Source organism: Tiliqua scincoides, chromosome 2, assembly GCF_035046505.1.
Source record: "Tiliqua scincoides isolate rTilSci1 chromosome 2, rTilSci1.hap2, whole genome shotgun sequence".
NCBI lineage: Eukaryota > Metazoa > Chordata > Lepidosauria > Squamata > Scincidae > Tiliqua > Tiliqua scincoides.
This window is the reverse complement of record NC_089822.1, coordinates 115562225-115576528: the sequence shown is the minus strand read 5'-3', so window position 1 is coordinate 115576528 and position 14304 is coordinate 115562225. Positions and strand designations below refer to the sequence as shown.

General features: G+C 48.8%; 1 protein-coding gene across 1 annotated transcript in view; it reads left to right on the top strand.

Moving 5' to 3' along the window:
• Positions 1–10507: 10507 nt before the first annotated feature.
• FLNA (filamin A) overlaps positions 10508–14304 on the top strand; it is a 91055-nt gene continuing 87258 nt past the window's right edge. The window contains exon 1 of the mRNA XM_066614369.1: positions 10508–10626. The gene's annotated coding sequence lies outside the window, so the exon portion shown is untranslated. The remainder of the gene's footprint in view (positions 10627–14304) is intronic.

Here is a 14304-nt window from a genome sequence, read left to right as displayed (position 1 = left end):
GCAATAGCACTGTTCTTTGCCCTTCGGTTAGATATGTGCTCCAGTGTGGATATGGGGATGGTTGCCTTGCTGTTTGCTACATCTTAAAAAATAACTTGATGAATACTCTGGCCCCAAAGTTATATTGTGGAAGAGCATGCATCCTCCAAAGAACATTTAAAAGTCGTGCTTTAAAATTGCATAATAATGGAGAAACTGCATTGCTGTACATTAATCATGTCAGAGTGTTCCATGGGTGCCCATGACATCCACACAACTGCATTCCAAAGGAATGTTGTCCATGTCCGCTTTTAATTTTGTTAATCTGCCACTTGCTGTATAGTCCCTGGGCTTTTTCCTTACTGATATCATCTTTGATTTTTAATTGATTTCTCTTTAACTTTATTAATTCCTGGTAGAATTGGTAGAATTTGAAAAGAAGCATACACCATAAAAAAGAATATGGTTTCTTGAATCTGTAACATCCATATACCTGTATGTTCAGCATTAATATCCTATACACCAAGACATTGGGTGAGAAAATCCATACCTAAAGATGTGGGAGGTTATTAAAAACTGGTTTTGACCAGTCTTCATAAGATTTTTGTTAGTTTACTTGAGGAGTAACTTGGCTGAAAGCTGGTCTAGGAATTGCATCAATAATAACAAATGCATGGGCAGCTCAATCCTAACTAGTGCTGGTGCGGCCAGGCTGCATGCTTGTGCTGTATCCAGTGCAACTTGGGAGGGAATATTTTCCACCTTACCCTGCAGCATAACACCCCAGCCAATGCTATCGGGCTACTCAGATCTTCACCAGCTATATAGCTGGCAAAAGTCCAAGCAGCCGAGTGTAATGCCAGCTTGCGGGGAGGTGTAGGATATGGCACTGAGGCCCAATCTGCTCCCCGTTCTGCCCTCCCCTGTCCAGAAATGTCACCTCCTTGCCATCCTTCTCACGCCCCTACCCCGGTCTGCAGAAATTCTACTTCCAATGGTAGCCTTGGGTTGGGATGCAGCATTGGTGGTGTGGCGAAGCCCTCCCTTCCAGCACTGCTCACTGGCATACTAAGGGGATGGGCGAGGGGACCATTGGCCCTGGGTGCCACCCTCAGGGAAAGTGACACCACTAGTGAGCAAAATCGCTAAAATCACAATGGTTAGGAATAACTCCATCATGCTATGTAGCAGTGATGGCGAACCTTTTAGAGACCAAGTACCCAAACTGCAACCCAAAACCCACTTATTTATCACAAAGTGCCAACACGGCAATTTAAGGTTTTAGTTTAGAAAAAAAATTCATACGTAAATATTTTTACCTATTACTTTCCCTCTAGAAAGTTGAACTTTTCCTCTAGAACAGGGGTGCCCAAACCCCAGCCCTGGGGCCACTTGTGGAGGACTCCCAATCCAGCCTGTAGGGGGCCCCCAGTCTCCAATAAGCCTCTGGCCCTCCAGAGACTTGCTGGAGCCCACGCTGGCCTGACACAACTGCTCTCAGCATGATGGCCAACTGTTCAACCTCTTGTGTGAGCTGTGGGATGAGGGCTCCCTCCACTGCTTGCTGTTTACGTCTGTGATGCAGCAGTGGCAGAGAAGGAAAGGCCAGTCTTGCTTTGTGCAAGGCCTTTTATAGGCCTTGAGTTTTTGCAAGACCTTCATTCATTCATATAAGTTCCATCTCTAATATATTCATTTATGTAAATTTATTCAAATTTGAAATATAAATTAATTATTTTTTCCCTGGCCCCCGACACAGTGTCAGAGAGATGATGTGGCCCTCCCGCCAAAAAGTTTGGACACCCCTGCTCTAGAAATTTGTCCAGTCCCCTCTTAAAGGCATCTAGGCAAGTTGTCATCACTGCTTCCTGTGGCAAAGAGTTCCACAGACTAATTACAGGCTGGATAAAGAAATATTGGCAGGGAGGGGTTGGCTGCAAGACCTTGCCACTGCTCATTTTCTCAAACAAGAAAAAAAATTTTTTTTAAAGCCCCACCCACAGAAGTGGGCTCTAAGGCTGCAATCCCAGCCACTCTTTCCTAGGAGTAAGCCTCATTTACTCTAATGGGGCTTACTTCTGAGTAGACATGCACAGGAGCGCGCTCTAAGGCTGCAATCCCAGCCACTCTTTCCTGGGAGTAAGCCTCATCGACTCTAATGGGGCTTACTTCTGAGTAGACACGCAGGACTTGTCTCAGCCTCTGCTGTGGAGGAAAGCCTCTCCCAGGACTCAATGGGGAGCTGTTCTCAGGAAAGGCGGGCTGCAAAGGCTCTGGGGTTTTTTTCTCTCAATGGCTGAGGGGGTGAGGCTGCAGGAGGGCACTCACGATTGGCTGGTGGTCAGCCAGTGAACTGCCCTGAGCCATTCGGGAGGAAAACACGGACCTGAGCCGAACAGAGTGGGCAAAATTCAAAAGGAAAAGAAAACGTGGAGCAGGTGGGGTGGCAACAGAATGAGGGGAGAGGAGGGCAGTGAGCTCGGGGTGGAGGTTAGCAGCCCGTCCTCCCCAACACACGGAGGCTCGGAAAAAGCCTTCGTTTTATTTAAAGTGACACGAGCGGGGGGGGGCAGCAGCTTCAGCGCCCCCCTCCGCCAGTGGGTGCATGTGCCCACAGAGAGGGCTCTGAGTGCCCCCTCTGGCACATGTGCCATGGGTTCGGCACCACTGCTATATACCGTTGGATATCTAATTTACAGCAGAATGCAATGGAAAAACCGGTGTGAAATATCTCCATTCTATCAAAAGTTATGACCAAAAAACCAAAGAACAATAATGCAACTGTAACAGAAGGCAAATGCATGGAGCCCTATGGAAAGTGAAACTGAACCATATCGTGTGCTTACTCATGAGTAGGTGAACATGCCTTGGTCCATTGGAAAGGGCAGGCTGAGAGGAATCCAACAACACCCTAATTGTCCTGATTCAATTAACGCAGCCCACCAAAACATTCAAGGAATAAGTCCGTGCCTCCAAGCCGACAAATGTATTGAGCCCTATGGAAAGTGAAACTAAGCTACATGTTGACATTTACTTGCAAATAAGCAAAGGTTCCTTGGCTTGTGGTCAGGTCAGGCAAAGAGGAATGCAAGGCCACCAGAATGGTCCCGATCTGGTAAAAGGGGAGTTCAACAAATGCTCCAGAAGGAACCCCCCCCATCATTGGCATCCTTCAGTCTTGGAAGACTATGGTATCGCGCTCTGAATGGTGGTTCTGGAACAGAGTCTAGTGTGACTGAAAAGGCCGATTCAGGAGTGACAATCCCTTCCACACTGGAAACAAATGTAGTCTGTCCCTGGTCTGTCTCCCTGTCTATGGGCCTTCCTTCTTTGCCTCAGTCTGTTGGGCAAATGTCTCTTCAAACTGGGAGAGGCCATGCTGCACAGCCTGCCTCCAAACGGGATGCTCAGGGGCCAAGGTTTCCCATCTGTTGAGGTCCATTCCTAAGGCCTTCAGATCCCTCTTGTAGATATCCTTGTAACGCAGCTGTGCTCTACCTGTAGGGTGCTTTTCCTTTGGGATCTGGCCATCGTCCATTCTCATGACATGACCAAGCCAATGCAGGCATCCATACATGCTAGGGATTCCAGCTCGTTCCAGGACTATGTTGTTTGGAACTTTGTCCTGCCAGGTGATCCGATGATGTGTCAGAGGCAGCACATGTGGAAAGCATTCAGCTTCCTCTCCTGTTGTGTGCAAAGATTCCAGGACTCACTGCAGTACAGAAATGTACTCAGGACGCAAGCTCTGTAGACCTGATTCTTGGTATGTTTTGTCAGCTTCTTGTTGGACCATACTCTCTTTGTAAGTCTGGAAAATGTGGTAACTGCTTTACCGATGCATTTGTTTAGCTTAGTACCGAGAGAAAGAGTGTCGGAGATCGTTGAGCTAAGGTACACAGAGTCATGGACAACCTCCAGTTCATGTGCAGTGATTCCAATGCAGGGAGGTGAGTCCAAATCCTGAACCATGACCTGTGTTTTCGTCAGTCTGATTGTCAGTCCAAAGTCTTGCAGGCCTTGCATTCATGAGCTGCTGCAGATCTTTGGTGGAGTGGGTGGTGACAGCTGCATCATCGGCAAAGAGGAAGTCATGCAGTCATTTCAGCTGGACTTTGGACTTTGCTCTCAGTCTGGAGAGGTTGAAGAGCTTTCCATCTGATCTGGTCCGGAGATAGATGCCTTCTGTTGCATTTGGAAAGGCATGCTTCAGCAGGAGAGCGAATAAAATCCCAAACAAGGCTGGCGCAAGAACACAGCCCTGCTTCACTTCACTTCAGATGTCAAAGGGGTCTGATGTTGAGCCATCAAAGAGTACCATGCCCTTCATGTCCTCATGGAAAGACCTGATGATGCTGAGGATCCTGGGTGGACATCTGAGCTTGGGGAGAATCTTGAAAAGGCTGTCCCTGCTGACCAGGTTGAAAGCTTTTGTGAAATTTATGAAGGCTATAAAGAGTGGCTTCAGAGGGGCCTGCATTTCTCCTGCAGCTGTCTAAGGGAGAATACCATATCAGTGGTGGACCTGTTGGCTCAGAATCCACACTGTGATTCTGGGTAGACGCTCTGCAAGTACGTACCTGGAGCCTCTTTAGTGCAACTCGGGCAAACAGCTTCCTTACAATGATAAGGAGAGAGATGCTGCGGTAGTTGTTGCAGTCACCCCTGTCACCTTTGTTCTTGTACAGTGTGATGATGTTTGCATCCCTCATAACCTGTGGTACTCCACCTTCTCTCCAGCAGAGTCAGAGGATTTCATGCAGCTCAGTGACGATAATCCCTTTGCAGCACTTTAGGACTTCAGCAGGGATGCTGTCTTTCCCAGGTGCCTTGCCAGAGGCAAGGGAGTCCAGGGCCACGTTAAGTTCTGCTACGGTTGGTTCACTGTCAAGCTTCTTCAACACAGGCAGGCACTCAATGTTGTTCAGTGCTTCTTCAGTTACTACATTTTCTCTGGAATATAGCTCAGAGTAGTGCTGCACCCAGCATTCCATCTGCTGTGCCTGGTCCTGGATGACCTTGCCTGTGGCAGACTTCAGAGGGGCAATTTTCAGACTTCAGAGGGGCAAACACATTGGTAAAGCAGCTACTACGTTTTCCAGACTCACAAAGAGAGTCTGGTCCAACAAGAAGCTGACGGAACATACCAAGATCCGGGTCTACAGAGCTTGCATCCTGGTGTTGGAGTTTGGTGCACCTCTGTCTGCTGTCCAAAGGTGGCAGGATACAGTCCTGAAAGGGTTAAGCCATGGCCCAGTGACCCTACACTTTACCTGTCCCCTTTTGGTGAACTATGTGGGGGTGTGGCCCAGACCCTATATAACCTTCCCTTCTCTCCAAGCACACCCTCTCTCTTCCTCTCACTGGACACTGACCTGATGGGATGGCTCACAGCAGGGCTCTGCTGGCGCCGCCATCTTGACCACATGGCACACAGGACGAGGCAGCTCCAGGGCCTTGTTATCTCAAGTTTAGTGTAACCTCTGATCCTAATCAGATGCTGTAAATATACTTCTATGGAACTGTGAGTAAATGACTTCTTTAGCAACTTCAACCAGCCATCGTCGTTTGTCTTTTATTAATTAGCAGTCAGCCAGGTGTGGGAGCTTCCCTGGGGTTGATTCCCAGCAAGAGGGGGGATCTGCTGCTGAAGCTACTCTGCTTCCCCCCAAAAGAGGAAATCAAATTTTAAGATTCCTCCAACACTGAGTACACTTCTGTACTGCAGCGAGTCATGGACTCTTCGCTCACAACAGGAGAGGAAACTGAACGCTTTCCACATGCGCTGCCTCCGATTCATCCTCGGCATCACCTGGCAGGACAAAGTTCCAAACAACACAGTCCTGGAACATGTTGGAATCCCTAGCATGTATGTACTGCTGAAACAGAGACGCCTGCGTTGGCTTGGTCATGTCGTGAGAATGGATGATGGCCAGATCCCAAAGGATCTCCTCTATGGAGAACTCATGCAAGGAAAGCGCCCTACAGGTAGACCACAGCTGCGATACGAAGACATCTGTAAGAGGGATCTGAAGGCCTTAGGAGTGGACCTCAACAAGTGGGAAACCCTGGCCTCTGAGCGGCCCACTTGGAGGTAGGCTGTGCAGCATGGCCTTTCCCAGTTTGAAGAGACACTTGGCCAACAGACTGAGGCTAAGAGGCAAAGAAGGAAGGCCCATAGCCAGGGAGACAGACCAGGGACACACTGTACTTGCTTCCAGTGTGGAAGGGATTGTCACTCCCGAATCGGCCTTTTCAGCCACACTAGACGCTGTTCCAGAACCACCATTCAGAGTGCGGTACCATAGTCTTTCGAGACTGAAGGTTGCCAACACTAGTGCTGCACCCAGCATTCCATCTGCTGTGCCTGGTCCTGGATGACCTTGCAGACTTCAGAGGGGCAATTTTCTTCTGTGTTGGACCTAGGGCCTGCTTGATTCCATCATACATCCCCTTGATGTTGCCCGTGTCAACTGCTATCTGTATCTGGGAATGGAGCCAGTAGTCGTTAGCACATCTGGCAATCTGCTGGACTTTGCTGCGAGCAGCTTGGAGGACCTGCAGGTTGCGCTCACTGGAACAGGCTTTGTATGCTGCTAGAGCTCTCCTCTTTTCCTCAATGACTGGTGTCAACTCCTCAGAGGGGGCTTCAAACCAGTCTGCCATCTTGTTGATCTTCTTGCCGAATATGGACAAGGTGGTGTTATAAACAGCATTCTTAAAATGGCCCCTTCTGTTGGATGCATTTGCATCGGCCAGGCCTGGAAGAGATTCCTCAAGCGCTCATGCAAATTCTTCCACTTTTCCCTGATCCCGAGTCCTGCTGGTATCAATGTGAAGTCTTCCTTCCTTTTTCATGTGATACAGTCTCTTTTGTTCACAGTTTCACTCTGCTGCACACCAGGGAGTGGTCAGTGTCGCAGTCAGCATCCTGATAACTGTGTGTGCTCTTAATGCTGGGAAGGCTGGAGCGTCTGGTTAGAATCAGGTCGAGCTGGTGCCAGTGCTTTGATCTTGGGTGTCTCCAAGAGACTCTGTGATGAGGATTCATGTTGAAGAACGTGTTGCTGACGCAGAGACCGTGATGACAGCAAAACTCTAGCAGGTGTTGGCCATTTTTGTTCATCTTCCCAGCGCTGGACTGACCTAAGCAAGTGGGCCACGAACTGTGATCTGCACCAACTCTAGCATTGAAATTGCCGAGGATGAGCAATGGCTCTTTCTCAGGGACTTTCTTGATAGTGGTGGCCAGGTAGAATTTGTCTTTATCTTCTGCTGGAGATGACAGAGTCGTTGCATATGCACTGATAAGAATAACCAGTCCCGCTGATGAGTGGAGCTGCAGGGACTAAATTCTTTAACTTCCAGCAATAGGTGGGATGATGAATTCCAGCAGGGTATTTCTGACTGCAAAGCCAACACCATGTTCCCTGGTCTTGTTTAGTGGTTTTCCCTGCCAGAAAAATGAGAAATTTCTTCCCTTGACAGATACTGAATCTGGCAACCTTGTCTCTTGAAGGGCGACAATGTCCTTCTGCAGTCTGCTCAGTTCCATGTCAATGACAGCTGTTTTGCATGCGTCATCTATTTCTTGCAGGTTGTCAGAAAAGCTAGGTGTTGTTGTGCTAACGTTCCAGGTGCCCATTCATAAGTGAATGGTTCAAACAGCTTCCTCATGAGGAAGCCATGGTGTAGACTTCCTCATGAGGAAGCTGCTTGAACCATTCATTAAAGAGGCTATACTATATCTCCAAAACTAGATGTGATAGGGCAAAATGGATGCCATTTTTTGAACTGGCACCCCAAACATACCCAGGAATTGGAGTAACGTTTAAGGACAACAAAATGTGTGTTGGCCTGTGTTATTTGCCTTATATATATATATATTTGCTTAGTTCTGCAAGATTCAGCAAGCTTCCCAAGAGCTGCCTCAAAGAGAAGCCTGTTCAAGACAGGAACTTCATTTATGGGCAGAAAAAGATGAATGGAATGTCCTTTTCAGTGACAACATTCCCTTGCCCTCCTGTATCCTCCCATATCCAATGGGGCAGCTACCACTTGTCAGCACAGGTGCAGGAAAAGGAGGAGCAACTACAGCTTAATTTGCCTGCACAACCCATTCAGAAGTAGGAGTTGACTGCTGTTGATTGAAATGACATCTACTTTACAGCCAGCTACTGCAAACCCAGAATATTCCTTATGTCACATAAATTCATTTCAGGTTTGCAAATATGGTTATGCTGGTAGTCTCAGGAATGTGCCCAATCACACTTTCTGTCACTTCCACATACACATTCCATGGTGCTGACTAGGTGCCCCACCAAACACAGTGGTAGCTGAGCATCTGGTAGTTCTGGATCAACGCATCACTTGCTAGGTCTGGGTTAATGTCTCTTCCCCAGGCACAAAGACACTACCCCTCTGGTGTGTTAGAGGGGTAGAGGGCATGTATGGTGGTGTATAACCAGAAGGTCCAGAACCTGGCTGAGCTTGAAAATTCTTGTGCTCTCAGCTCTCAGATTTGGGGAGTCATGCAAAAGGAAAGCATCACAATTCCCTGAGTCTGTTCTTACAGGCAAAAAGGCACTACGGTGTAGCAAGATGAGGTGACCATCTCAGTCTGCAGATTTGGGGTGCTGTGAGCAAAACGCGATCCAGACTGATCAGACCCTGGAGGCACAATCCAGCAGGAAGTTATTCTGTGCATGTCCCTTTGAAGTGAAATGGGGCAGAATGAAGATGTCTAGGAAAACTTAAAAAGTTTCACTTTACCAGCTGCTCAAGCCTCTATGGCTATAATGGTGATAGGGCAGCAGTGCTTCCCCCCCCCAAGTAGAAGGTTGTTTAACCCTTGATGCACATTGCCAAATCTGCCCTTTGCCAACTGCCAAAAATTGGGTTGTGACCCACTGGTGGGCCATGGACCCACAGTGTGAGAACCACTAGCTCCTTTTGCCCTCTCAGCTATATCTGTGAGAACAAGCAGACAGAACAAATTCATGCTTTAACTTCACACTTTAAAAACTAGTCATTTATTGATTTTTAGACACAAGTAGAGGTTCTTTGCATGTTATCTGTGTAAACAATGAATCCTAATATCCTTAACCCCATTACAGTGTCTTTCCCAAGTCTTTATCGGCCAGTGCAGCCCCTCAGCAGCTCCGGTTGTGGCAATGCCCAGCAGCCATTTATCACCTCCTCCACAGATAAATGCTACCCCTCGTTTCCTGCCACTTCCTGTCCTCCCAATCTTTGTTCCTGGGTTAAGCCCATACCCAACATCCCTCTTTTGCTGTCTTTCCCCCTTCCCTGCCCAGGATCCATCCCCAGCCAAAGCTGGGAGGGCACAGAGGAAGCCCCATGACTAACAGCCCAATCCTATGCATGCCTACTCAGAAGTGAGTCCCATTAGAGTCAATGGGGCTTACTCCCAGGAAAGTATGGATAGGATTGGGCTGTAAGCTGGCTCTTGTCTGGGCCAGTGGGGGCAGAATGGAGCAAGCAAATATGTGGCAACTCTCCTTGGGGAGACAGGGTTTGTTGTTGCCTCCCCAGAGGCGGGGGGGGGGGGAGGAAGCCCCAGATAATTGAGCCATCCTAGTGGGGAAAGGTCTCTTACCCATGGTTGACCTCAAGCATGGTGGTGCTTGGTGCATGAGCCAAGTGGCAATCTAGATGAATAATCTCTCCTGTTTATTAACATGGATCACAAGCCATGGGGAAGTTCTCTGCAAGTGGTGCCTTTGCACAGCTCCTGTCAGACTTGTGCAGGAATACTTCTGAATGGGTTGGGCCCCATGGTCCTGATCTGCCTCTTTCACACTCTGCCAACCTTCAGTGGAACCCAAAATTGGTGTGGGTCACCTGCTTCATGGTGTGGGTCACCTCTCATCTCACAGACTCCAATCCCGTCCCCTGTGCCAGCGGGGCCAGGATGAGAGGGATACCCCTGTTTGCTTATTCACGGATGGTGAATTCCTGCTGTTTAATCACTGAATGATGCTACGTTGGGAATTGGGAATGCCGAATCCCAGTTTTGAACTGGTAACCTCTAGAGCAGGACTACTCAAAGTGGTGGCCTGGGCTACAAGTAATTGGTCAGATAATTCCATGGCGAATTTCTAGGAAGGAAAAAAAGCCACAGTAAGTAAAAAGATGGCACAGGTCCCTAGCAGATGGGGGAGAAAAAAACTGCTGGTCAGCCAGTTCAGAGCAGCGCTGCTCCAGGACCAGCGAACTCCCCTTTGCTAGTCGATGAGCGATGAGACAAACCCTGTCTCCCCAAGGAGAGTTGCCACATAGACTCCCCTTTGCTAGTCTCGGGATGAGGGCGGCGCCCTCTAGAGGGGGAAACCTCCTGCCCCGACTGGCCTGGCTCTGAGCTCATCCCGGGGGCGGTGTCTGGGTCTCTCCTCCCTTTCTTGCCTTCTCGCTCGCTCCATCCGCTGCCACCGGGCCCCCCTCCGCCTCCCTCCTTCCTCCGGTCGACTCTGCTCTTTACCAATTAAGGCTTGCTGAGCCGCCCGCCCGGCCGGTGTCCTCTCCGCCGCCCCCCGCTGCCCGGCCATTCGGTGCCGATCTGCGGGCCAAGACGCATCGTCCTTCAGTCGCTGCACGGGCTGCAGCCCCGCTTGTCCATCCGGAGAGGTGAGGAGGCACCAGGCGGCGGGAGCGAAGCAGGGGCGGCCGGACGGCACGCGGGGTGGGCAAGAGGGACTCATCGCGGGGACAAACTGGAGGAGCGCGGACGGCGCGAAGGGGAGACGCGAGCGCAAGAGCGCGCAGGCGGGAAGGAGAGGCGGGCGGGGGGATGGGAAGGAGGGAGCGCGGCAGGGTCCCCGAGGAGAGAAGAAAGGAGCACGGCTGGCAGACGCGGCTCGGGGGAGCCCCTGAAGCCCAGGCTGGGAGAGGTCGAGGCGGGGACCAGGGCCATGTGGGCGGAATGGAGAGGGATGCAGCGAACAGGAGGGACCAGGGCAGAGCGGAGATGCTGGCAGGCCGTGTGGGGATCTTCGCCCGCCACGAGCTCCAGCCCGACCTGCACCAGAAAGGTGGGAGTGGAGTGGGAGCGCAGCGTCCTCGGCGGGTGTGCGCGCGTGGGGGGAGATTTCGCTGTGTCCCAGCAAGTGCCTTTTCCGGAGGGTGGATACTGTCAGCTGCCCAGGGCTAACTCACGCCCAAAGCAACGTAGGCTCCTCCGTATCATCCCGCCAAGAGGTAAGGAACTTGGGATCACATATCAGGTGCCGACTGGGTGGTAAGGTCTGTGTGGGTTCCTGCGTGTGCTTAAAAACAACCCCCAGCGCCTCACCGATTGTCAGGACGATTCAGGTGATCACTCACCTGTGCCCAGAAGTGGCAAGCGACCACTTAGTAAATAGTCTTCTATAATCTGCCTGTGGTGGTTGAGGATTATGCCTGGGCAGGTTGCGCTGGGGAGACAAATTTGGGATTCACACATTGTTACCACATTATCCCAAGATCACACCTGTACTCGGGGTTAGTGAACCCAGAATAAGTAGCACCTACATCCTTGCAGTCTCTAGATGAGGATCTCCACCCCACCCTCCCATAAGTGTACTGCATTGACAAATCAGGGTACTCAAAACATTTAGGTGCCTAGGATGCAACATTCAAATAGCACCCCTTCCTCTAATTAATACAAGGCACAACCCACTAGGGCAGTTCTCCTGCACAAGCACAATCCCTGTCCCTGTCAGTGGTACTTGCAGAGGAGAACTGCCTGGTGGATTTTGGCCCATGGCTCGGTTCCATCTTCCTCCCACTCTGCCAGCCTTGGTGGTTTAAATTTAAGACTTTTACTTTCTTCCAATGTAAGGATTAAAGCAAGTAAAAGGAAGTTGATACATTATGTAATTTCAGGGATATCCCCTTCAGGCTTACTTGCAAGGATATTAGTTTCTGATAACACTAGAACACGATCACTTGTACACTCACATTTGTGCCCTGGATTTGTGCCATTTCTGAACTGTGAGTGCCTGCAGTGTGTCTGTGAGCAAACGTTAACCATAAATGGGTGGGGCTGGTGAGAAAGGCAGGCACTTGAAAGCTACTTGCCTTGAACACCCTTTAAACACCTTGTCAAACATGCAGTCTGGAAAATTGCCATATTTGCAGCCAGAGCCCATGAAAGGGGCATGCAGGGGTAATTTGTACCCAGGCCTAGGGTCAAAAAGGGGACCCAGGAGCTGAAGGATGGGGCCCAGAAATTTCCTGGGATCCTACATTTTCTGGTCTCAGCAAGACACACACCATGAAGGGGTGTACATGAAAGGGACACAGCTGCGGGACTACAGCTGCTGCAGAAGTATGTTTTGGTGCACGCAGGATACGTTCCATTCTAGTGTGAGCCTAAGCATGGTGATGCTAATTTTCTGCAATGATTGTGTATATTTAAAAGATCTTATAGAGACTTAGGAGTGTGTTTAGTTTTCTGTATCTATATCTAGCTGACAATGCTGTGCAGGCAGGTAGACATGGGCTCCGCATCTGGATGCCTGGTAGATCTGGGCTCCAATGACGTTTCTGGTTGTCACCAATCGCCCCCTGCCCTGTTTTGCCCTTTCCCCACCCCTGTTCTTTGCCCCCATCACCTCCCTTCCTCCTGCTCTGTTTCAACCCCTTCCCTTTGGGAAGGGACCCAAAGACCTTTGTGCCCCTGATAAAATTCCTCTCAGACGCCTTGTTTGCAGTTCATCTCTTACTTGAAGGAGCTTCTGGCAGCATCCCATTTTATCTTCACAAGGACCCTGTGAGGCAGATTAGCGAAGAGAAGAGATTAGCTTAGTGTATTTCATGGTTGAGTAGGGATTTGAACCCAGGCTCTTCCTGGTCCAAATCCAGCAAGTTACCCATTATATTACACTGACGAACAAGAATGGGGTGTGTCTTTAATCCTTTCCAGGAATTTTTATTGATGGATGGACTGGTGATTCTAATCCATATTAGTGACTGTGAGCATTGGCTAAGAAGGAATGACGCACTTCCAAGATGTACAAGGGTGTTATCTTGGATATGTGGTATGAATACCACACAGAAAATGAAGTACTCCTCAACAAACCATTTGTACACACAGTCATGGTAGTTATTTTTTTCAAATCCTTTCATGCTGCCAGGTCTACATTCATGGACATGTAAGGTGAAATGCAGCCTTTAAGCATGTTTACTCAGAATTAAGTCTGATTGATTTCAATGGGACTTACTTCCTAGTAAGCATGCATAGGATTGTGGATGGGCAGTACTGTATGCCTTGTTATTCAGTTCACTGTTGAGTTGGGATGACTCCCAAGTGATGTGTGTATAGGATTGCAACCTTCAATGTCCCTTATACTTTTTAACATACAGTAAATCAGAATTAAACTAGTGGATTTTCCTGATTCTTACTACACATAATTTGAAGCTCAATTCTATGCATGTTTACTCAGGAATAGTGAGTTCAATGGTACTTACTCCCAGGTAAGTGTGTATTGGATTGCAGCCTAAGGATGAAATACAAATTATTGATAGTGCTTAGGGAACCTTGTTGATGGTGATGGCAGCTGTAGTTTACGAATTAATTCCATTAACTAATCAAGAGCAAAACAGTTGCGCTGTTATGTATGAGTCTGACAGGTAATGATATTCTTGATTATTCCAAATTAAGATGGAATATCATTTGATGTGTGCATTTCAGAGGTGGGTCAGAAGGAGGAGATGATGGCAGGCGGGGGCAGTGGAATCTGGCTTGGTGAGCACAGATTTGGGGATAAGAAGAACATCCAAGTTAAGGAATGTGTTCAAGATGCTGAGCCTTCACTGTCAACCTCAGGCATTGCACAGATGTGTTTAAGTGATGCCACAAGCTGGTATGATCCGCTCCAGATCCTGTAATTCACTGTGAATGATGCAGGCCTAGAAAGAGTAGTTTTCAGCAGATTTGGAGGGTCTTGAGAATGAGGAACTGCATACTGTATACCTGTCTGTTATCTTAAAGCACCATTTAATGTATTAAGATACCTCCCAGATCCGCCTGCATGTTATTTGGCACATTCTGCTTCACCTGGGCAGGTTCTCTTTGTTCTCTCTTGTCCCTTAAGTCAGTTTATCACACACACCCCTCTCTTTCTGTACACATTGTCATATTATCACCCTTCTCTTTCTCTCTTTAAGAGAGAAGGTTGAAGGCCAGCTTTCTATGCCAAAGACTCTTGGGAAATTACAAGAACATTTTTGGTGAGGTAGAAAATCCAGGCAATACTTCTCTCCCCTCCTAACACACACACACGCCCCTGCAGTTATCATAGGGCACAGTTCACAAGACTCACT